The sequence below is a fragment of the Columba livia genome, chromosome Z (assembly GCF_036013475.1).
Source record: "Columba livia isolate bColLiv1 breed racing homer chromosome Z, bColLiv1.pat.W.v2, whole genome shotgun sequence".
Classification (NCBI taxonomy): domain Eukaryota; kingdom Metazoa; phylum Chordata; class Aves; order Columbiformes; family Columbidae; genus Columba; species Columba livia.
Window position 1 is genome coordinate 12,901,547 of NC_088642.1, and position 24,164 is coordinate 12,925,710.

General features: G+C 40.2%; 1 long non-coding RNA gene across 2 annotated transcripts in view; it reads right to left on the minus strand.

Moving 5' to 3' along the window:
* Positions 1 to 317: 317 nt before the first annotated feature.
* LOC135577434 (uncharacterized) overlaps positions 318 to 24,164 on the minus strand; it is a 60,300-nt gene continuing 36,453 nt past the window's right edge. For both annotated transcript variants that reach the window (XR_010469227.1, XR_010469226.1), the window contains one exon: positions 318 to 23,861. This is a non-coding gene — a long non-coding RNA (uncharacterized LOC135577434). The remainder of the gene's footprint in view (positions 23,862 to 24,164) is intronic.

The following is a 24,164-nucleotide window of genomic DNA, read 5'->3' on the forward strand; positions in this document are numbered from 1 at the left end:
AGGTTTTAATTATGTGAAGTTTATAGTTATAGTCAGAATTTACCTGGATGGGAGGGGTAGGAGAAGAGAAAGTCACTATATGTTGTACTAGCTTGCTGCTTCCCATTCAAGGCTGAGGAGTGAGAGGAGGCTGGCATGTTTTTTGGATTATTATTTGTGGCTGAAAGACGGGTTATTATGTTTAGATTAAGAATGGAAGTGGATACAGTGAGTTACAAATGCAGCAGTCCAGGGAGGAAGCAATTTTAAAGAGTCAGGAGATCCAAACCTGCTTCACCAAAGAAATATTTGCTTTCTTTTTAACATGTAACTAAACCTTTCCCCTTGGGGTGATTCAGTCAGCTAGCAAGCCAAAATCTGACTTCATTATTTACCAGCTGACCCTCAGAAGAGAGGACTGGCTGCAATCTCTTCTTCAGCCTTGCCAGGAGAGGTGATGGATGAAACGGTAACACTGTGCGTGAACTGGGGGGAGGCATTTCTGGAACTGTTTTTGAAAGGAAGCCCACCAGCTATTTTTTTTCTGTAACGTGCTCTCTGTTTCATTTTTTACAGCAGACAGAAGAGACTTCAGCAGCATTGCAGAGTTTCAGCAAAGAGTACAACCCTTGTGTGCTGTTTTTGTGATGAGGACTGTTTGTGACACAGTTCCCTCCCAGAACTATATTTCTGCTCCATGCTTTACCTCCTTGCTAGATCCCACCCATTGCATAGTGAATATCTGTTGTGGCTGAGATACTGGATCACAGAAATGAGTGCAACAGAGATGAACATAAGATACTTGGTGATACTTGCACTCCTGGGCTGAATCTCCAGTGCAGGGCAGTCACTATGTGCTCGCTCAGAACTGAAAGCAGAGCCAGCTGTCCTGTGGCTGGGAGGGATAAGCCCTTAACATTGCTATTCCCCAAGAGGATGAGAGACCCCAAGGCCATTCTCCAACCTTTACATCTAGGTAGAGAGATAAAAGGCAAAATTGGTATAATACAGGGTCTAGGATGACTCCTTTTACATCCACAGCCCATGTGCTCAATCTTTTGGAGGAACCCAAGGCTTGGGCTGCCCTCTGTCTCCTTCTTTAGTCCTGAGGTAAGGATTGAACTTTGCGCTGATGGACAGCCAAGGGAAAACAGCAGGATTCCAGTTTTTCCCATCCCAACTCCATGTGGCTATAATTCTAATAAAAACTAATGGAAACCTTACTGGAACACAAATGTAAATCCCATCTGCTCAAATACACAGTTTTAAAAAAGTAACAATGTGGTTTTCCTGTAAAGACTGCAAGGCAGCATATATTAATTAAATAATGACACAAAGACTAAGCAAGGATGGAAGCCATTTTCATCATCATGTGAGGAATCATGTATTAAATATAATATTTAATCAGCACCAATATGTAGTAAATATCTGTTCTTGTGGAGGGCACTTGTGAGCTGTTTTATTGAACTTAAGTTATTGTAAAAATTTAATGTTCTTATGGTTTGATTATTTCCACACACTTTTTGTTGGAAATATATACTAGAATAGGGGTTTGGCATGTAATAGCAAAACTTTATCACTCTTATTTATTATAACTACAAGACGCATGCACCCAGAGCGTTTTCATTACTTCAGACATCTGCCTGTTGACATACAATTTACATTACACAGAACCTATCCACTAAAAACTCATTTGGTTGGATATGTAAAATGTTTCTTGTGAAGTTTGTATTCTCAAACAGCATGGATTTTATGCAAAATGTTTGCCACAGCCATAACCTCACAAATTCAACTTCTGCAATGAGTACTTTTTCTTACAAAGTGATTCTGATTTCTACAACACTTGGGTGTTTGCACTGAGCTACAACATCCAGCTGCTTGGGGTTTTTTTCCCTCCCCAACTGACGCACAGGTTGTGGTTCTACAGAAGATCTGTGTCTTGCTGCTTTCCTTCTGAAATTGTCTATACATGGTGGTCAGATCTGTCATCAGGTGGCAACAAACAAATTTATTACAAGAAACAGAATTCCCACCCATTGTGCAAATCACTCACCAACAAGAACTGCCCTTTTATTTTTGAAGTCTGTTGTATTGTATTAAAATTCTAGTTAGGGGTTTAATGGCAAAGATCAGTAAATGTCCCTCCTTAATAAAATAATAGATCCATTGCATTTTAGCAATTATCAGTATTACCCTGTCTTACTTTTTGCATGGAACAGGTTTAAGTCTCTCTTTCTTTTTCTGACGATTAGAAGACTTCTGTTATGCTCAGATGGAGCAAGCTTTCTGCTCATTCTTGATCTGATCTAACAGAGTTGAACCGTTCCAGTGAGAACTGCACTGGTCTTCGAACAGCGTTTGTTCCAATGGAAGTCTGAATCTTCTTACTAGGAAAACAGCAACAACAACAACAACAACAACAACAACAACAAACAACAACAACAAACCACATAAAACACAACCACTATTGCTTTAGATTTAAAAAAATAAAATAACCGTATGCCTGTAAACCACAAGGTCAAACCCCAACTGAGACCTTTCCTTGCATTTTTCTGTGAAATATGCAGTTATCATTCATTCCTTCTAGTCATTTTTCATATACTTTAAGTTTACTTACACTTGTTTCTCTTTATGTACCAGAATAATATTGTTGCCATGTTTTTAACAGCTTGAAGTAGCAAAGCATTGAATGCCACTAACCTGTAGTAGACACCAACCACAAGGTTCCCTTTGTTGCCTTGGTCTCTAATTCTTACCCATGTTTTCAACGTGCTCACGGCTGTTCTTCAGAGACAGCTCTTCACACTCTACCCATCTTTTGATGTAGAGGACAACCCCTCCATGCTTCCTTCCTTGACTGTCCCTTCTGAACAGCCTGTAGCCAGACACAGCCACACTCCAGTCATGGGATTCGTTTCACTAAGTTTCAATAATGTCCACTAAGTCATAGCTTTCTAACAGCATGGTAGCTTCCAGCTCTTCCTGTTTGTTGACCATGCTGCATCTATTGGTGTAGACACACTTCATCTAGGCTGTTTGCCATGTCACCTTCTTAGAGCAACACCCCTTAATTCTTTTGAATTATTGCACTGGTGTTTCCTTGTTGTCTTCTGTTACCTCAGGAGCTCCTGTTTTCACCTGTGCTCCAGTGTGGACAACAGGTGTCAGAGACACTGCCTGAGGGTTCTCACTATCACCCCAGCCCTTTAAACTTGGCATTTCATCCCACAGCTTGTCAAGAACAAGCCTGATATCAACCCCTGCCCCCATCATGTCTAGTTTAAAACTTTGTCAATGGGCCCCACTAGCTCATGAGAGAAGATCTTCTCCCCACTTTGAGAAAGGTGACTGCCATCTGATGCCAGCAAACCTGGTGCCATGTAGGCCAACCCATTATCAACATTTAGGAAAAAAAAAAAAGGTGGCTGTGACACCAGCCATGGATCCATGTATTAATAGACTGGATCTGCTTCTTTGAATGTCATGGCTCGCAACTGGAAGGAGAGAGCAAAAAACAACTGTGCTCCAGACTCCTTTACCAACCATCCCAAGGCCCTGAAGTCTTTCCTGAGAGCCACTTTTTGTGGCTTCATTCTGCCACAGTTTTTTTGCCTTTGTTGGCTTCACAAAGAAGAGTGGCGCAAGCCTGTGTGGTGGAAAATATGTTACATCAGGCCTTTAACTGTGTCTTGATGCCAGATCGTTTTATGAGAGAAGGCACTGGGCCATATCAGCTCAAGTAACTGCTGAAAACATCCCTCAGCGTGGAATTCAGGACATGACCCAGAGAAAGTTTAGTGGCCTCTTACAGAATCATAACAGCTTTCACATTTCCAATAGCTCTAGAAAAGCAGTAACCAACCACACCTTGCTCCAGTCAAGCAGGCTGACTCCTCCTCATCCTTCTTAAGGATGACCGATTTGACTCAGTGAAAAGGAGTCTCTTCAAGGTGATGCCTTTGAACATACTGGTAGGTCTATTAGCCAGCCATAGCAGAGCCGGCTCTGGGCTCAGACAAGGCTGCTCAGGGCTTCACACGGTCAGGGTTTGAAACCTCCAAGGCTGGAGATAACCCAAACTCCATGGACTCTGGCTCCACTTCTGGGCTGTCCTCATAGAGAAAAGGCTTCTCCCAATCTCCACGCCAAGCCTCTCTGTTTCAGCTGTGCTGCCGCCTCTTACCATCCCACTACACACTGCTGTGAAAAGCCCAACTACATCTTCTCCATCCCCTCCCATCCGTGCCAGGGATGCTTTTGGGTACCCCTGAAGCCATCCATCCTCCCACAGCCTCTCTTCAAGGACAAGGGCTCCAGCCCAGTAGCTTGGTCATGTTTATTGGCATTTTTCCTGCAATGGAGGCCCAAAACCAAAAGAGTACCCAGGTGAGGTCTGACATGTGTGGAGCAGGAGAGACAGTCCCTGCCCTTGCTCGAATCTTAGAGCCATGTCCTGCTTACACCACCTCAAGTGCTGCTGTCCATCACTGCTGTCCAGGCCCATGGCTGGCCCCAGCTCAGCTCGCTTCATACCAATGCCCAAGGCCACCCTCCAGAGGTACGTCCGGGCCCTGCCAGCCCCAGCCTGCATTCCTGCAAGGCTCTGCTTTCCAAGGGTAGGTCTTGGTCAAATCCATGCTTCTATCAGACCCTTCCTCCCAGCTGCGTTCCCCTCCAGTCACCAGACTGGTATTCTCTGCAAAGTTGGCGTGCCTGCCTTTCGTTCTCTCCTTAATATCACCAGCAGAAATATTGAACAGGACTCACTCCAGGATAGATGGTGTGGTACCCCACTTCTTCCCCACCTCCAGGTACAGCACAACCCATTAACCACAACCCTCAGAGCAAGCCTGTGCAGCCAGTTTTTACCCATCTAGTTGTCATCTCATCCAGGATGTAATATCCCAATTCAAACACAAGAACATTGTGGAAGACAGTGTTGTAAGCTTTTTTAAAGTAAGCAAAGTAAATTACATCCATTGTTGTTTTTTTTTTTCCCACAAATCCAGCCAGTTTATGCTAGAAGGTAATCTGATTCATTAGGGATGATTCTTCCCTTGGTAAATCTCTGCTGACTTCTTAGTAGCCTTTTCCTTTTTAAGATGACCACTATTATTTTATTAGCATGCTTCTGTTAAATTTGGGTATGAAATGCAGGCAGTGCTTGTATAAACATTTTGTTTGTAAATCTTCACAGCCGTGGAAGAACCTCCCAATCATTCAATAATAGAGCCTGTAGATGTTTAAAAGTTCTTGGATGAAGGAATTATGTCTTCATAGTGATCTTTACTACAGGCAGTACAATTTATCTTTTGTTTTGATAAAAGACCTGGTACTGGTATAATAGAGACACTGAGGAGTAATACAAGTTTGTTGAATTTCCAGTGTGCATGGGTTTAAACTAAAGTCTCCCTGAAGGAAAAAACAAAGAAATCCCCCAAAATGAATTGTTCAATAAACACATTTGTTTACAGCATTTATTTCTGCCACATGAGATAACAAAACACTTTGCTTTAATTTCATGCCCTGCAACAGGACATTAATTACAGCAGAATGCCTGTGTTACCTTATACCCACAGCAGAGTCACCCTTTGAGTGCACAGGCTGAGCAAGAAGACTTCAAACAGAGAAAAAATAATCTGAAGTGTTAGAGCAAACATCTATAGTGTGAATTTTTCAGGAGCCCACACTAACTTGAATGACTTTTAGCTTTACATCATATTTGATTTGTTGCATCTGAAAGAACCTCAGCACTTGTTGGCTCTGCTGTGCCGTACAGTATGTGCTGTTTTCTGTATGTCAGCAGTGTATAAATTTCTAATCAGATTGTATCTGATAACATGGCTTTCTGATTGCTCTATTCATCAGCTTGTTTTAAATCTCTTTCAAACCTGTTTGTATGACCGCATTCATAACCCAAATCATCCCAGCTACAGCAAGCAGGATAATGTGGATTTACATTAATCTGAGATACTCAGCACAGCATAAACTGGAGATTTAGATTCAGTTTTGTTCCTAAAGGTTCAGGACCCAGTTGGAGTTACAGCTTACATGCAGAACACTGCAAAGCAGTGTTTTACCTACATTTTAATAGCAAACATAATGCTTTCATATTTCTTTAAATCCTTTTCATTAAGTAAAATGTTTCATGCCAAGCTTCCTCCAGGCTCACATTTCAGACATCCCATTTCAAGCTTCTGTACAGAAAGGCACTCAGTGACTAACAAACGAAATACCTTAATGCACTTCATCTGTAGCTGCACTCCAGGAACTGGCCTTGCACTGCCGCACAATAATATTATGTATCTGAATGAGGTTTCAATCTACCAATGCCAAGAAACAACACATTTCCAGTGTGGAGAACATCATCATGTTACAAGCTTTGAATGAGCTAACAAGCAACCTGCAGCAATGCTAAGCTGTGCTCAGACAAAGGAGGGCTGTGTCTGGGTGGATATACTACAAAACCAGGTAAAAAGAAAAGTTTAAATGAATCTTTCCCTGTGCCATCATCATGTCTCATTCTCTCTTCTTCTGTGTCTCACAGACAACCCACTCCCCTTCCTTATGGTCTGAGCACAGCCACTAGTAATGGCAGAAGCATATGAGGAAGCCAGTTGACTTCTTGACCCTCAAGTCATTTTGTAGATGTCACAAGGATGCCAAATGTGAAGCAGAAGGCTGTCAAAGATGAGCTGAGGCTAAAAGCAAGACTATGAGCTGTAATACAAAGCAGAAGGAGCCTCTAGGGAACAATCTGTCTTCCTAAGAAGTCTTGTGAACTGCTTTTTAGTATCAGGTGCATCATCTTGAGAAACCATCGTACATTCCAAGTAAAATTAGTTTAATGTTCCCACATAAAAAGGACCACAGCCAGGTGGAGGATCAGGATAGGAGTGCACAGTGTGGAACTAAAAGGTTTTGCATGCTGCTGGAAAAAATTTATGTGGAAATTTAGTACAGATATATTTCATATGTAAATCACAGCCACTTATTAAAGTGGATATGAAAGTGAGTGATTTCATGAGTGCTAAATACCTCTACATGTTAGGGTTTTGGATAGAAATGTTTACTTCTACCAGGGAATTTTTACAGGTATTGGGAAACAGGTACTTGGACTCTCGTGTTCCCAGGGTTAGGACAGGTTTTGGGGTTTTCTTCTTCCTGGTGATGTTATCTGGAAAAGGGTCAGGTTTCAGCTCATTTAACCTTTTTGTGCGTAAAACTTAATGCACACTACAGTACTAAGAGTATTGTAAATTAGAGGAAACATTCAGTAAGAAACAATTAAAATTAGGATAACTGATTATTAAATCACTAATCCTGGCCAAAAAAAAAAAAGTGTGCTACTTTTCACAGTAATCAAGTTGTTTTGTAACAAGGTTTTAACCCTGCATGTACTTGAATACCTACTTGTATTAGCTATACATTTTCTATCCTACCTTTTGTGATTCTGCTACCATCTACAGAACTATTGTGGGATGCTAACACATTACTAAATGATCTGACCTTGCTCTGAGTAACCCTGAGAGAAAACTAGGAGAAGTACATTGTATATCCTTACATTAAAAAATGTACATAATAATAATGGATTGAATTTTGCCTAACAATTGCATTTGCAGCTTCTAGACATAATAAGCCATGTCAAGATGGGGCTTTTCTGCTCATTTGCTCATGATGAGTGGTTACCACATGTTGCTTACCCACTGCACCATGTCCAAGCTCACGAGTGCTGTAAGTGTCAAAGTTATGTTACAAGCCATGTGTTTTAGTTCTGTTACAGTGGAAATGCTGTTAGAGCCTTGTTAAGTGTGGTATGTCATGGGCTTCAGTGCTAGAGAGCATTTAGAAGGCATGTCCAGTCTGTTGAATCAATGTGAAAAGTGCAACACAGATTAAACATAACTTTTTCTCTGCCAGTTTAGGTAAATGCTCAGGGTCTTCTGGTTAACCTCTTTGACTGAAGGATGATGCTTCCAGGTCAAGTCATTCTGCAGACAACCATCTTCCTTGTTCCTGTCCAACACTAACATATAAAGCTATTATAAATGATTCCATTATTATTCCTGTGTGAAAGAGGGGGATTTATTTATTTTGCATTTATCAATGCAGCAGGATAAATAATAGCCTAGCTAAGAACAGCAGCAGATCCCATGACGTATTTATTCGATTCAGGTTTTTTAAACCATAATCTATGACATCTCATGGTTCAGATGATTGGCAATACCTGATGAAAGCTTAATCCAGAATTTGTAAAACCATAGTGTACATCATGGGCAGAAATGGAACGTAGGTATAAGCACACAGAATATAGACATACTTCTTTTATGCTTCACCATTGTAATACAAAACAAGTCCACCAAAAATGCTCAGCCCATTCAGAAACAGGACAAACCTGCATACAAAAGCATGTTGTCATTAAACCTTATGTTAGGAAAGTTTGTTTAAATTATAGTTGTATTTCTAAAGCCTTGAGTGTGAGACATTCCAACTGAGCCTACAGTAGAATATTTATTTCACTGCAGTTATTCCAGTCTAACTGGGTTCTTCTGTAATATTTTGCCAATGTGGATACCCTCTCTGTTATTCAAAAATAATGGCTACTCTTACTGACGGGAGTAATTATTCTGGAATTAACTCATTCTGGAGAAGATAGAAAGGGTAGAATGGTGGAGTGGGCAAGCTCCTCACTACAGGTCCGGGTTGAGCCTTGCTGTTGCCATGTGTCAAAGGCTAAACACAACTGACTCATGCATAAAGGACTTCTGGCCTAGAAAATCAAGCATTTGAATGTAGCCACATCAGTCCACCGTGTGATGTTTTCTTCAGAAATCGGTATGCCTTAACTACACAGGTCTGCTCAGCCATGTAAGTTCAGACAGGCAGAAAAATAATTCTGTTTTGGATCTTACTGTCCACCCAAGGAGCTATTTGGAGTAGATGTAGTCCAGGAGTTATTTAGTGCCAGCTGTTATGATTCATGAAGAAAAACCCAGTAGGCACACAAAATTTAGGCTTTTCTACTCTCAGGGCAGCTTGCTAACAGTTTGACTCCATGCTGTGTCCTTGCAAGCACTAAGGAACAAAATTATCAACACTGTGATAAAACTGTCATTTTCTTAATATCCTTTGTGCAAGCTGCAGATGACACAGGAAAAGGAAATTTCTTCATTAGCCTAAGACAAATTAGTAGGCAGTTCATTTGCTGTAAAGGGCAGTCCCCATTAAACTTTCTGTTGTGGTTTAACTCCAGCTAGCAGCTAAGAACCATTACAGCTGCTTGCTCACTCCCTCCTCACCCCTAAGACAGGGAAAGCACCAAAAAGGGATAAATTCGTGAGCTGAGATAAAAACAATTTAACAGGACAACAAAATAATAATAGTAATAATATACTGCTAATAATAACATGTATCTAAAATTAAATAAAATAAATGATATTCAGTGCAATCTTTCATGGAACTGTAGTCACACTGAACAGCCAGTCCCAGGGAGGAGAGCACCCTAGTCCCAAAGAGCCGATCTCAGCAAGAAAGAAAAGAGACAAAAGGCAGACAAGCCCAAAGGCCAACTGTAAAACAGCAAAACTGTAAAAGGCCAAACACCAAAATTTAACAAGAACTAATGCCACATAAATGCTGCACAACCCAACAAACCAGTTACTGGAACAAATGCCAGATTCTGCACATGGGACAATGTAATCCTGGGTGTACATACAGACAAGAAGTTGAAGTGCTCCCTGTGGAAAGGGATTTGTGGGCTCAATATGAGTCAATAATGTGTCCTGTCAGACAAAACAGGCAGCTGTATGGTGGGGTGCATTAAGCATAGTACAGCTAACTGTTTGAAATTAGTGTTTGTCCCAACATTGGTGCAGCCTCACCTCAAGTACTGCATGCAGTTTTGGCGTCCATGATGTAAGAAGGATATAAAAATATTAGAGTGTGTCCAAAGGAGAGCAACAAAGAGGGTGAAATGACTAGAGGGCATGACTCATGGGGAGCAGCTGAGGATACTTGGTTTGTTCTGCTTAGAAAAGAGGAGAGTGAGGAGTGACCTCATTGCTGTCTACAATGTTCCAGTGAGGGGGCAGAGGGAGGTGTTGGTTTCTTCTCTTTGGTGTCCACTGGCAGGACATAAAGGAATGGCTTAAAGCTGCATCACGGGAAGTTCAGATCAGAAATCAGAAAAAAGTTCTTCACTGACAGGGTGGTCAAGCACTGGAACAAGCTCCCCAGGGAAGTGAAATTTTTCCAGCTGGAAGTTAAAGATCACTAGAGATGTATGTATATATATATATATATGTGTATATATATATATATATATGTAATTTGTCCTCTGAGTAAAGCAAGTTCTCTCTTGTCATAGCTACACATGACAATAGCTTCTGACTGCATGACTTGCACATTTATCTGCATTGCAAGTGCATCAGCAGAGTTGCCATCAAAAGGAACTTTTTAATACCCCTAGTATAAACACTTGTTTGTATTAGAGGTACAAAAATCCAGAGTATGTCTCTGGGGTACCTACATCTGTAAACATATACATCTATTTGCAAATCTGAATGAATGTTGCCTACTTCAACTGTAACTTATTTAGATAACTACTTGCCATTTTGCAGCTTAAGTTCACTTTCTGAAGCACAACTATTTTTAAATCCTAGTCAAAGTGCTGTTAAGGGGATACATGCAGCAGGGTTTTTTATCTGTAGTGTTAACACACATATGTATTACACAGAAGGTCTGAGCAAGAGAATTCCTAATGTAGATGGAGCTGCATCAGAGAGAGCACTGGTGGCCAGGACTTCAGCCAGTTCCTTTTTATCCTTCTCTTGTTCAGGAAAACACTGAGCCCCAATGAGATTTCCACAGCTCTGGTCAAGCCATCACACCAGGCCGGAGCCTAAACTTAAAACGCCAGGTCCAAGCAGCTGTAACTGCAACTATGCGGATGCTCCTTAAACACCAGCATCATCCTGTACATCAGTAATTAAAACTCTTATAAACTTGTCATACAGGGGACAAAATCCAGTAGGTGCCTGGTGCTGGAAGACACTGTCTGCTTTTGTATTTTGTGAACACTGCTGCTGAAGTTGGCTCTTCTGGCTCACAGACACTGTGGATCTTTGCTCAGTAGCCTGCAGAGTGGTTGTTTTTCTTCTTAGGGATCAAACAGCAAACGTAGGAAGCAGAGGGGATAAATAAGAGTGTCAATAATAGGGAGGAAGCCTTCTGAAGGGGAATCAGGCCAGCTGCGTATGTGACGTGTGTTACAACTCTAGCAGCAGGATTGCTGTAGCTGTTGTCACTGGGCAAGATGTGTGGGGTGTGTAATGTCCTCTGTGAAAACAGCTGACCTAACCGGGAGACACAGGCAGCAACGATTTTAAGGCTTCAGAGTCCAAAAGTCAAGAACGAGAGAGAATTTAGGAGGCTGGAAATTCCTCTCTGTCACCTTTTTCCTTCTAACAATTGCTAAAAAAAGAAAAAAAGGATAGAATGCTAAAAGAAGGCCATTGGCTGTGAGTTAAAAAAATACCAGTAATTTAACCCTTGATGCAAAAGCAATGAAGGTACTACAGTTTTCAAGAAAAATAATGCATAATGTGTACCTCAGGACTGCATTTATGCTTAGCTGTACAAACTACACTGTAATAGAATATTTTTCTACCAGACTTTACAACAAACTATTGAAATAATTGGCATTCTTTCCCATATTTACTATCTTTCAATTAGTCACCAACTTCTGAATTGTTTCTCATCAGAAGGGCTACCAAAATTTATTATTAAAGAGGTTGGTAAAACTCCGTGACTTTTGTATAGATTTGCATGCCTGCAGAAATAGGGTAAGAGCTTTAAGCTATTACTTTCTCCAAAAGTAACCTTGTCTGTGTGATTTCTTAGAGAGATAAAACACTTAGCAACATCTCTAGATCTCATTTCCAGTTTTAGAAATGCATTTTTATTCATGTCTCTACCTGTATTCACAAGAGCAAATGATCACCGGGCTCATGAATACAGAGGTGTGTTTTTAAGTATGCAATTACTGAATTTGGTTCAAACGTGGATGAGTACAAGGAGACACTGAAAATACAAACTTTCAAGATAAGACCATGTGCATTCAAATACAACTTCGCTTGCACACTGTGGAACTGAAACATCAGCAAGAATTTTAAGTGAAAACTGGCAGAATCCACTCCCTTGAAATTGTTTTTAGCTTTTATGTTTCATTATTTTATCCTTTGTTCTTTTGCCATGTGAAAATGTGAAAGTGTACGGGAGCCTGATGAGTCAATCTTAAATTATTTGCAATCATATTATTATCTTTTATACAACTTTGATTAACAATTCAAAAGCAAGAAGTGTTGGAAAACTCAACAGCTTTCCACTAAATGTAAAGGTTTTTAACATTAACTTTAAAGCTAAGAAGTTAAAAAATTGAACCCTTCATTTTTACAGCATTTCTGAAAGAAAATTACTTAAAAATAGTATTAATTTAACAATCCTAGCACTAATCATGCATTTGTAAAGTTCTGATCCATCTCTTCAGGCTGATATTTGGGTCTCCTAGGGGGAATACATTTAAGTTTTTCCTGGAGACTTAGGATTTTCTTTCTCAAAACCAGTCAAAAAAAAAAAAAAAATACAAACTTCTTAACTTTAAGCATGTACCCCAATCCCTTTGGCTTCAACAGAATTTAAACAGAACCATGAATGTGAAAGCGTGAACATCAATACTATTGAACAGGAATATTCCTTGTAGGAATGCTTTCCGAAAGAGAGATTTCACACCACACAAAATTTGTCTAAGTTAGAAAATACCCTGTTCAGAAGCAGCGAGAACTGCTTAGGTGAACCCATGAAGTGCCTAAATGCAATTTTGCTTTTCCCAAATGGTGGAATCCAAGAGAAGGTATTCATAATGTTTACTGATCCCTCTAAGAAAAATTTCTTGGTTCCCTGATCTTAGTTCCATAATGCCCTAGCACATGTAATGCACTGTGTTAATGCAAAGGCATTTGCATGATAGAGCTTCACAAAGAGCAGGAGCTGTTTCTCTGGCGGCAGAATTTCCACTAATGGACAGGGCACATCACGTCCTTACAACACTGAAGCACTGAAAAATTCTAAAAGGATACACAATAATATTATGGGTGATTAGGAATTTTAACGCTAGACAAGATTGGAAATAAGAAACTTTGACTTTGTCAAGGTTATTGATGTTATCTATATTTACAGGAATAAGCCTGAGTTATTTTCTTCGCATGAGAAGTATTGTAAGAGTCTTTGATTACAGTATTATGTTTCTCTTAGTATTAGTCTAATAGCTTGTTTAATGTAACTATAAATTTCATAATGTCTCAGTGCCTCTGATTGGTAGGGTCTGGACATTGACTCATATTCTTTCAAGAAGCATGTATCACAGAGTCAACAGTACATCTGTCAGCTACTGAGCAAACAAAACAGTTAATAAATAATTAAAAAAAAAAAAAAAGGCAGATTAAAAAAGGGTTGTGATTAGAGAAAGACTGGGAGAAATAAATCACAGTTACCTGGCAGCAACCAAATAATCCAGCCCACCTGGAATCCCAGGAATAACACATCCAATACATATATGCCAAGCCTGAACAGCTGGTGAAATCTGGTGGTTCTCAGTTTTTGACTGCTTCTTTTAAGAAGTTTCATTTTTCTTTGCAGAAAAAATCGCTTATATTCAAATCAAACTCTTTACCATATTGTGGGGAAAATCACGGTGAAGAAATGTGCAACTGTTATCCTCAATGAAATGCCTATAGCCAAGATCCGGGATAAGAATGAACTCAAACCTAGCAGATCCTGTACATAGCCATCCAGACCCAAATTATGTTCCTGGCCAACACTGCTATAGCAGACTGAAACAAAACTCCATCTAAAGACTTTCTGTCTTAATTCCGGTTCTGAATTTTGCAGCTTTGGTCTATCATTACTGAAATGGAGCTGCAAATGTTTGTGCCAAATCCCTGCTGCCTTCCTTCTCCCTTTTTTCTGTTTAATAAATCACCATAACATTTTGCTTATCATACATAAAATTCCTCTACATGCAAGAAATGTCTTTGTTTTTCACTTCCTTAAATCATGAAGGATGGCAAAACCTCAGCTACAATTTTACATCAACTTAGTTGAAGAAAAAAACACTATATATTTGGTCTGAACCATTCTCTATTTAAACAAATAATCCATTTTCAGAAACAACTGTGGCAAGTGGGAAAAATTCAACTACTATGGTTGAAAATTCTTGTACATGTGGTTTGTTATTTACATCTTATTTTTTACTATTTACTCTATTTTTTAAACCAGATAGCAAATAAATCTTCCAAATGTTACTTATTTTAGGAACTAATAATTCTCCTGTTATGAAAATTAATGTTTCTTCTGAGGAAATGCAGCTGGTATGAATCCAGGCTCTGTTTAGTCTTTGCAATGTCCTTCCCCTTTCCTTATGGTTAGCTCTAAAGCAGCCCTTCTGGAAACAGTGAGGATGACTTAGGCTGGCTGACTTAGCATTGACATGGTCTAGACACAGGTCCACTGCCTGCTCACACAGGTGAACTGTGCAGGCAGTTCACTATTCAGGGTGAGAATAAACAACAGTAAGAGGAAAGGCAGAAGTTTCTTACACTGCTCCACCTAGACCTGAAAGCACATCTCTTCCCCACTTAATGCATTCAATTGATAATTTTTGTGGTTCTTAAGCAGGTACAAAAGAATCTGCTGGATTGGGTCCTTAAAGACTCGACATGTGTTCTCTATCTGATTTCATGTCGTCTCAAAATAATATAATTTTCCAGTTTCTGTGCTAACCCTTTTGTAGCTAAAACTGATAATCATACCAGGTTCCCTTGCTGGGTTTTCTAGTCCCTTAAGCTTCAGTTTAGTAACATTTTGGCTGATCAATTGCATATAAACCCCTTTATTTTCTGTTTAAATTCCCATTCCAATAAATAAGGCTTTTAGGCTTAAGACTACATAACTCTTTTGAAACTCTGAGCCAGAAAGTCAAGAATCTAAAAAGAAATAAATGCTTAAAACACATTTTCTACTTTGTGGATATTTTCGGTGTTGTGATCTCAAAAGAACACGTTGGAATTAGAACAAAAGAGATGGGAACAGATGTTGCAATTTCCAAAATAAAAGAGCTTTCTTAGAAAACAAAATAACTTTTAAAAAAAAAACTTAAATCCCCACAGACTTCACTTAACTAACAGTTTTCTTTTAAAATTCTTAGCAGTGAGACGTTAGGGCACTGCAGCTTTACCCCTACCTAATTTCATATTCTGTAAAAATTATTTAAAGCTTCCTGAGATCCCTTCAGATCATGTAGCCTAATCAATGAATCATGAACCAGATTCAGTTAAGTCGTGTTTCTGTATTTTAGTGTCCAGGCTGTCACCCTGTTTTCGCATATTTGTATTGTACCTTTCCACTCTGAGGCAAATTTAAGAGTTGTTACCCTAGACTCATAGTAATTGCAAGAAAATCCAGTTCCATCTGTTTCTGCCAACATATGGAAATTAAATGAGAATATCAACAGAAAATGACACTTGCTCAATATCAAGTGCATGCCAGCCATTGTGTTTGTTATAGAAACTTGTGGTCAAGCAGGCTGAGAGAAGTCAGTAAACTGCCTGTCTGGTAAGAAATCCAGGTGCTGGTCTTGTTCATGCCAGTCTGTCAATTGTCAGTTGCTAGATTTTGGCTTCATACAGCTATTTCCATCACTTACAGATGATGTGCTGCTGAATGAGGTCTGATTCACCCTGTGCTGTTTAATATGAAGAAAGATTTTTCACTGCACCAAAAGACAGATAAGATTTTGTTGGAAAAATAAGCGTCAAATCTGGAGAGGGATAAAAAATATGCAGAACATAACTTCAGAGCAGGGTGGGGAATAAGATTGCTGCTTTATCCACTGCTAAATAACAACTCTTAAATACTTGTCATTCCTAATCAAGTCATCACATACCCTTGAGAAGGAATAATAGTTGCACTGTATTATCACTATCCAGCTATGCAACAGGTTAGAAAAACATAAATTTTATTTAAAACACACACGAGAAGAAAGAAGTGAGCTGTCACCCAAGTGCCCCAGAATTTCAAACCTCCCTCAGTATGGATCAATTCTAAACAAAATTTCTCCACCAAAAATGTGTCCACCTGGAGATCAGCCCGTTTCAGATGCTGCCTGCTGTGTGATCCCCATTAGACAACTTGGAAGTTGTTTGACTTTTGCTTTGCAGAAATGTTGGAAATGTTATTTTATTCTTGCACAAACTATTTTAAAACTTTTAAAGCCAAAGGACTTTGAAATAGGAAGAGGGTCCTCAGGAAAAAAAGTGTGCAGCCTTGAAGGATGTGGACAGACAATCTCAAGCAGTCAAGTGAGGTTGGCTTAAGCAGTTGTCTCTCTGTAAGTGGGGCCTGCTGTCTCTCTGACAAGAGAGGGTTGATCAGGTGTGCACAAACTCCTCATCTATTTAAAATCCATGTAAAATGAGTTTATTCAGACCAGCATGATCATCCAGGGGAGTATGGGTGTTTTTCAAGTACTTAATTTAGTTTCTCTTGAGTCTGTGTTTCTTCCCTGTCCTTGCTTCAGTACTGAGAGGTTTTTTCCCAGCCCTGACATCTACAAGACCAGGTGGGAAATGTACTGTCAAGTAAAATCTACAAAAACAGACTTAGCCTTGTGTGTTTTTCTAACCCACTTAACAAAGCAGTTCAAGAAAAGTCATGATGTGAGGAAGACAAAAGCACCTGTCTCATGAAAGACATCTTTTCCTTCCTCCTCCTGTAGATATGCACGTAATCTCCCATCAGATAAGCAACAGAGCTGTTAAAATTGTATAACCAGGACCCCTAAGTAAGCAGAGCATGGGTGCATGTTCCAGCAAACCAGTGCATGACTTCAAGATGGTGTCCCAGCAGGTTCCCTGCTGAGGATGCTCTGACGTGGCTCTGTCAGCTCCGTGCTGGAGGAGCTTCTGCACATCTCTGCATTGCAATGCCATTCATGCAGCCAGCAACCTGAAGGCAGGGTGCTCCCTGAGCTATTTCCATTTTCCTCTGCCACCTTCCTCCCTGTTCTCTTAATTGTGACAAAAAGCCTGTGGCTTTAAGAACACTTAACTGTAACACAATTTTCATAGCTCAAGTTACATGCTAAGTAAGTGTTTTATATACCCTGTTTGTGAAAGTCCAGACAAGCTCTTTGTAGGAAGGTAAATAATACTTAAAGCCCTGATCATAATCATCATCCATCTCTGCTCTGTGATTTAATTTAATACCGATTATCAAGTGTTTTATTTTTAACAATTCATGTGGTGTTTGGCTGCCAGAAATGTCTATTCATTTCAAGGGACTCAGGAATTAGGCAAACCTAGCATACTGGATTGCATATCACAGAGTAAAGTTGTTTTTAAGGTGTTACTGCCTTCTCAAAGAAGAAAAAAATCATTGAAAGGCTTTACATTCAGGGAAAACTCAGCATAACACTATCTGGATTTCGTCTCCTCCCAAGTTCTCACCCTATTTTCCTTCTCAAACATAGGAGTACTGGAAAAGAACCATCTTTAATAATCTTTTTTCTCAGAAATCTATTGCCTCTTTGATTATTTTAGGTTCAAGATTTTACCATTGTGCACATTCCAAGCCTCTTCACCACCTCCACACAAATGTTAGACATTCTCCAAAGAGAAAAAAAAAAAGCATTTTCCTGGCCCCTGTAACCTCACAGATGAGAAATATAAACAAAAAGAATATATATAAAAGAATTGTGGGAGAGGAGAAGGAATGTGCTCCAGGAGTGAAGTGAGGTGATGGTAATGAATTCTGAGCCATGCAGTTGGCCTAAGGTTTTTTATTTTTTTTTTCTTTTCACATTTAAAAGGGACTAATTATACCCTCACCCTTCTACACTGCCTATAAGAATCAACCCTCCTCCTTGCCTCTCCCCAGTGTCAAACTTTACACTTGCACATCCACTTCCTCACCTGGTACCCCCAAGGCTTTCTGCTCCTTCCTTTTTTTCCGTAAGTAAAAGACATTGGCTGTAAAAGACATTGGCTGACATGAGAGGCTGAAATGAGTAGCTTTGCTCTCACTTCTGCTTGGTGCATCTCACATTTCACTCTAGAGCTTCCATTGGCCTCTGCATCAATTTGCAGCAGCGCAGCACCTGTCCCCATGCGTGTCTGCAGCCATGGTGCGTGCCTGCCAGCAGCACACGCAACTGGGAGCAGCAACGCGTACAGCATCTGTGACAAATAACACCCGAGGCTCTGTGACCTGTGCATTCCCCAGTCCTTGGCTACAGAAGATTGCTTCTACTCTGCAATATCCTTGCTACAGTCAAATATCTACAGGAGTGGATAAGCAGGGAACTCCCCAAAAGACTTTGGATGCATTAAGTTTCCCGTTGTAAAGCAACCTCTGCTATAGCCAGGGAAAGTTGTAAGAGCACAGCTCTGTAAGAACAAGGGTCTGAGAAGTAAAACCAGGAATGCTTGCGTTTTTTTTTATCCTGGCAACTTCTGATTAACTTCATCATATTAAACTTTTTGTTGTGTTGCCTTTTCAGATTTAGCCTGCATGACCTAGCAGCTGTTTCACTTGGCTCTGGGCACTTATGACTTTATTTTGGACAAAACTTTAACATTTTAATTTGATTTTTCCCAACTCACTTTGTGCCTCAAAATTTGTTTTAAATTTTACGGTCATTTTTTCCTCTTTCTTACCCTTCTTACAGCTGTAGGCTCTGGAACTCAACAACTGTGGTGTTCCTCCCCTCCACCAACAGTCTGTTTTATAAGGTAAAGACAAAAGAAAGGAGGGTATTTGGGAGGGAGAGAAAAGATAAGAAAGGAAGGAAGGAAGAAAGAAAGACGCAGGAGAGGTCATTTTACTTCATCCACTTAGAACAAGCTAAAACCTAACACTATATAAATGCTGAAGTACACAGTAGACTAAAAGTATTCAATAAACATTTACTGTGAATGGAGGCATTAGGAAAGGCTTAGGCTCTGCCTGAATTCCCATGAAATTTATAAATATTTCTTTCATTTGTTCTCCATTTACAATTAGTTTTGGTCAAGCTGATCAAAGACAGAAGAGGCCTGTTGCATGTGAACCAACATCCCTCACAATGACATTCACAAAGCAGAATGAAATATGAAATATCAGGTTTCCACGGATGTATGAACTTGTAAAAAATCTGAAAGAATAGGAGGTTTTTCACACTGGGTAATGTGAAACATTTGGTGCGGATTGTAGGCCTCTGAAGAGGAAAACTGAGAGCCAAAATCCATCAGGCAATAAAACAGAAGCAGGCAAAAGTTAAAACAACAGCCATTCTATTGATTTAGATATCACAATTGTCCCTGCTATAGCAGTCCTGGAAGCTAGCAGGAGCTTCACTTAAATCATTATCAGAAGTAAACGCCAGCACCACAGACCTGAGAGCAGGCTGGAGTAACGTTTGTGTCAGGAATATATTTTGTCTGCTCCCTTCTCTTAAAAAAAGAAAAAGAAAAAGGCCTTGCCACAGCTTGTTCACACTGCTCGCAAGCGTTTCCAGCCAAACAGGTGCTAAGGTTAATTGGGTAAGTAGCCTGTAGCTTCCAGTTTTCAAACAAACTTTAAGTAAATAAATAACCCGAAGTGGATCCAGGAGGATAGGCTTGCACAAAGCCTCTGAGCGGCACGGTACGGGACTCAAGGTTCCCGGTTTTATCTCTTTTGCAGACCTGCACCTTTCGAAGAGAGGGCCCATCGGCCTTTGTGACTAATACAGTGCCCTTTAATTGCTTCCTATGTCTTTCGCAGCTGTCAGCTCCTAATGGGGTCAGGGTCGGCAGGGGAGGCGCACTGGGCGGGTTTGCGTCCCTTCACCTCCTGAAGTGGTCCCAGGCTGGAGAAGGACATCACCCCGGACAGCATCTGGGAAACCTGTGGCTCCCACCGAAACAAGGCGTGTGCCTGCTCCACCCCCAAAGTCACTCACCCCACTCAGACTCACCCTTTTTAGATGCTGGAAAAGGTACAGGCAAGTGGAGACAGCACCCTTAATGCACTCCCTGACCCAAGAGGCTCTAATTGCTTCTCAAGTTGGGCAAAATTTGTTTATGATATTAACCAGTGTCAAACAACAGGGAAGAATGTAAAAATAGATTGTTTCACATTGTTTTGAGAATGATTTGGGAGGATTAAAGGTTAACAGTAGCCTGCTAGCGTAAACAGAGCACACACTTCACGCTGTTTATGGTATAAACCCCATTATGTTTCAGTCCATACCAGAAAATATCTAAAGAGAGGCAGTAGTAGCTAGGGCAAAGAACAGGAGGCACACACACACTGCAGAAGTCATTTCCAAGGAAAGGCTTTCATAGAAATGGTGTAAGGGGAATACTTCTAAAAAGGGATTACACAAGAAGACACGTGAGAATACATACTGTTTCCTTTAAACTCTCTGAAACCAAAAATTAAATTTATTCTCATGTGTGCCGTAGAAGGGGGTCGGGGAATGGATGGTCTTGCAGTTCACAGTTCTGCCAACCTTAAACACCCAGTAGGCATGTATTGAGGCCCCAAAAATTATGAGACCAGCTCACAAAAAGTAATCTATGTTGTCCATGTGTTTTGTTAAATGGACACACTTGGCGTTTTCATACTTCCTTCAGTGCCCACAAGACCTGGCAACTTATTACTTTATAGATACGCTGAGAGTCTTGCATAATCACATATCCCCAAGGACCAAGGCTTTAAGCAAAATGTGCAGCGCTACTTGATTGACGATAATACCCTTAGAAGAATACTGGACTGTGACTCCAATGGTTTGCATTCTCTGGGTTAGACAATGCTGCGCTCTGGACAGGTAGCAGTGTGGCCAACTTCAGCTGCCCACAAGAAAATACAGAACTCCTTTTGTACCTTGAAATTCTTGAAATTTGTACATAACCGCAGTCACAGAATCATAGAATGTCCTGAGTCGGAAGGGACCCACAAGCATCATTGAGTCCAACTCCTGTCCCTTCATATGACAACCCCACAGTTCACACCATGTGTCTGAGGGCGTTATCCAGTCTCTTCTTGAACACTGTCAGGCTTGGGGCTGTGACACCTCCCTGGAGAGCCTGTTCCAGTGCTCCACCACCCTCTGGAGGAAGAAACTTTTCCTCATGTCCTTCCTGCCATTCCCTCAGGTTCTGTCACTGGTCACCAGAGAGAAGAGATCAGCACCTGCTCCTCCTCCTCCCCTTGTGAGGAAGCTGTAGCCATGATGATGTGTCCTCTCAGTCTCCTCTCTCAAAGTAACTTCATCAATCTGTGCCTCAGTTTTCCAGCTATAGAAGATTTTTATTTAAAATACATCACTCTCTAAGTATAGGAATGCATCTGCACTGGTTGTTGTATACTATGGCAGTGAGCAAGAAATAGTTTAGAGTTTAGAGAGGTGGGTGCTATCTTAAAATAGTATATAATAAAATAATAAGACGTATTATTTTCTGGAGTAATAGACACCAGGGATTCTAACAAAAACTGACACAAAGGGAAGAAATCAAACTACTGACATTGTAAAATTAACAAAATAGTATTCCTCAGTTGTGTAGAGGACTCTTTGCAAAGTGTCTCTGACAGGTGACATCAGTATTAGGGGAGAACAACAGTGTGTAGGACTGGGTACTCTTTTCAAAAAAAGTGTAATGTAAACAAAAGCAAGGGAGAAGTTATTTCCATCATACAAAGCTGGTGAATTTCAATGTCACCAAACAGACAGGTGTAGCCTTGTGATTTTAATACCTTCCTTTGCAAAAGTACAAAACCTTCCACACTGATGGCAGAGAGTGAACAGTTTTGATCACAATGGGGAACAGCTAAGCAAAAAGAAAACTAGAGGTATCTGTTAAAATGTGACAAAAGCCAAGTCCTAGAACCTACCCAAAGCCTCCTTCAAATTGAGTTAACTATCACATCATTGCCTAAAAACAGGGCTTTATTATTTTTCCAATGCAGTACAGAAATTCAGAGAGATGAAGAAAAAGCAAGAATCATTATTTCAAGAACTAACTTGTTTACCATCTCCCTAGAATGCCTACCATTCATAGTCCCCCATTTGGTAAATCCCACACATATAGTCACATCTTATTATCTAAGAGAATCAGGTCTCTGTCAGAGGAGTAAATACTTATATTCAATGGATTTCTTCTTGCACAACCCCTGTCCAGCCACCAAACTTGGCTCTGATCTACCACAGAACTTCCTCATTTCTTCTTTTGATGTCTTTCTGAGGACCCTCAATATACTGGTTTGCTCATGCCTTCTCTTTCTTCCTCTAACATCTTCAATATTCTTTCCTGCTGGTGGCTGTGCTTTTCCTTCTTTCCTGGTTAGCCTTACTCCTCCTTTATCTATTTCTAAACATACTCAGGAACTATTTGATGGCAAACCTAAAGACATGTGAAGAGACACTGTAATTAGTCTGAACATCAGTAGTCAGAGACACTGTAATTAGTCTGAACATCAGTAGTCAGCTAGGTGGTAGACAGAGGAGGAAAATATTTCACATGAGCAAGAAGTACCCTTTGTTCACTGCTAGTGTCCCCTTTGAGTATAAGTTGTATTGTGAGTGATGTTACCTGGACACTGATTTCTCTCTTTCCTTCTTCCTCCTCTCTTTGCCACATCAACATCAATAAAGGTACAAAAAGTACAACTGACATTTTTGAGAGCTTAAACACCTCAGTCAGATTCAATTAATGTTTCAAGGACCTATCCGCTTGAGTCAGAAAATAAGAGCTTTCTGAGGGAGCAGATAAAGAATTCTCTTTGCCCAAAAGTACCATACATCTTCTAAGCTCCAGAGTTCACATTTTCTACTTTTGCTCTCCAAAAAGGCAAGCACAAACACATACATACAGGGAGTTTACCACCCCCAAGGACCATTCAGAAAAGAGATGTTTGTCTCCAGATCAACACTAAACAAAATCAGGAGCCGAAGCAGGCACACATTCCTTAGCACAGATGCACCTCTTTAGGGTTTCTTTCTTATTTATTGGCCAGAAAATTGAACTACAGAATAGACTTCTGGGATAAATACACTGTGCCTCCCCTCAGGGGTGGATCCCAGAGTTCAACTTTCATTTAATTTCTTGGAGGGAAATATAAGAGAAGCCAAATAATGTCCAATGAAATCGTATCTCCGCCATAAAACTGAAAGCAATCTACACTTTAAAAAAAAAAAAAAAAAAAAAAAAAACTAACTGCGATGATCCTTGTACAATCCTGCAGTGGCTGTGGAAATATGTGTTTTAAGTTTCTACTCATTTTGGTTTGGTCCAGCTAACTGCTCAGCTAAGACTTTCCAGAACAGCCTAAATTTTTCACATGATACATTGTGGACTGTATCAGAATACTGTACTGTATGTCCTTCCAGTGTTCCCATTTTTATTGGCCAGTATGTTTCAACATTTGTTTTTGCTCAGGTCCATTATAAAAATGTATAGACTTCAGAACTTTTTTATGGCAAGATAGTACCCACGACTCTTTTTCTAAGCCTGTCTTGTCATGAGTCATAATAGCCGATGCTCAAGAGACAAAAAAAAAAAGGTGGCAATTTTGCCCTCATCATCTTCACACATTGCTCCTGCCAGCAGGGAAAGGCTGCAAAGACATGTTGATCTCAGTTAACGAGCACAGATGAGTCTCTTTGGTCACCGAGGAAGAGCAGCCACGAAACAGTCACATCACCCATCTGTATTGCAGATTAACAGTAGGAGTTCTGGTCAGTCCCATGTTAAAGGCCATCATAGTTCACTCTCTTGGAGTAAAGCTCCTCTGTAGTACATCAATGGCTGCCATCAAAATATATTTTAAAATTTGAGACAGGAGATAAAGAGATAGGTAGAGAGAAAGAGAGGGAAAGAAGAGAAGTAACAGCAAGAAAAAAGGTGACAATCTTGAAACTGAGATAAATTTTTGCATTTGTTTTATAAACTCAGCACCTACATAAGATTACATTTATAGCCTGTGGTCTTTGTATGCCCCTTTCCTGTCATTGAGTGTGATGAGGGTTTAAATAACCTGAGAACTCTCCTTTAATTTTCTCAAGCTTGCCCGAGAGACATAACAAGGTTTGCAAGCTCTATTGTTGACAA